Genomic DNA, 1,220 nt, shown 5'->3' with positions numbered 1-1,220 from the left:
TGCAACAATCTCCGCAACAAGCGCAGCAACAAACTCAGCAGACTTTAAGTGTGAGCAATGCCGGCAATATCGGCAATATCGGCAGCAGTTCCAATAATCAGACTATACAATTAGTTGGAACGTTACAGCAGAGAGCGCGAAATATACAAGTTGTTGGTACGAAACAAATATCTAATCGACAGTTAATAGCGGCGCAACGAAATATTGGTGGATCAACATTGAAGATATCAACTACACCATTAAATGGTAAGTTTGAATAATTATAATCGAGCTTTGTACACGTTAACTTCCTTATAATTATAATTTCATATGTTATATATAATTATTATAAATAAATTAAATTATTATTATTTTATAGTTATTATATTATAATAATTATAAAATTATACAGTAGAAGTAGTATTATTTTAGCTTTATTTTACTTCATTTTGAATATGTTGTATTACATAAAAATTTATAACAATTATATTATATATATAAAGCTTACAGCTATGGCATTTTCGCCGTCTGTTATTATATATAAATTAATTATAAGTTATAAATTATAACGTTATATTTTTATATATCTTCTATATATTTTATATCTACATATTTTAAATCTTCTATATTTATAAACGGGCTAATCGGTCGGTTTATTAAAACATAATTAATGTTAGACACACTCTACGACACTAAGTTATTTTATTTGATTTTTCAACGGTTTTGGATTAATTTGAGGGTGCTAAGCTTAAACCCCCCGTCTGCAACCCGTTTTTCTCGAAATACTGTGTGCGACTTCAAATATTGATAAATACACAAACCTTTTTACTTTGCATAATACTCAGTTCTGAAAAAGAAGTCAAACCAACTTTGAAACATCGGCGACATTTATATAGATTACTCTCTATATATATAATAATAAAAACAAAAATAAAATTTGATCTAAAGAATTTTGAAGAGAATGTGCAAGCAAAAAAATGTCAAGAATATTATCAATATTCTTCAATATTATCAAGAATAATAATAATATTATTGTTCAGCTTTTCCTAATCACTATTAGCGAAATTGTAGAGTACCAATTGCATAGCTTCTTTGTAAAATGGCACCAAAGAGGTGCTTTACATATAGAAAGTAAAAAATAGATAATCTCAAGAATTAACTTTCTATTCGTGTTTGTTTTTCGTGCTTGTATTTCCAAAGCAAGTGCTTTGGTTACTGTCACTTAAAAAGTAAAAAGTGAC

This window comes from Teleopsis dalmanni, chromosome 1 (genome assembly GCF_002237135.1).
Source record: "Teleopsis dalmanni isolate 2A chromosome 1, ASM223713v2, whole genome shotgun sequence".
Taxonomy (NCBI): domain Eukaryota; kingdom Metazoa; phylum Arthropoda; class Insecta; order Diptera; family Diopsidae; genus Teleopsis; species Teleopsis dalmanni.
This window is presented reverse-complemented; position numbering follows the sequence as displayed.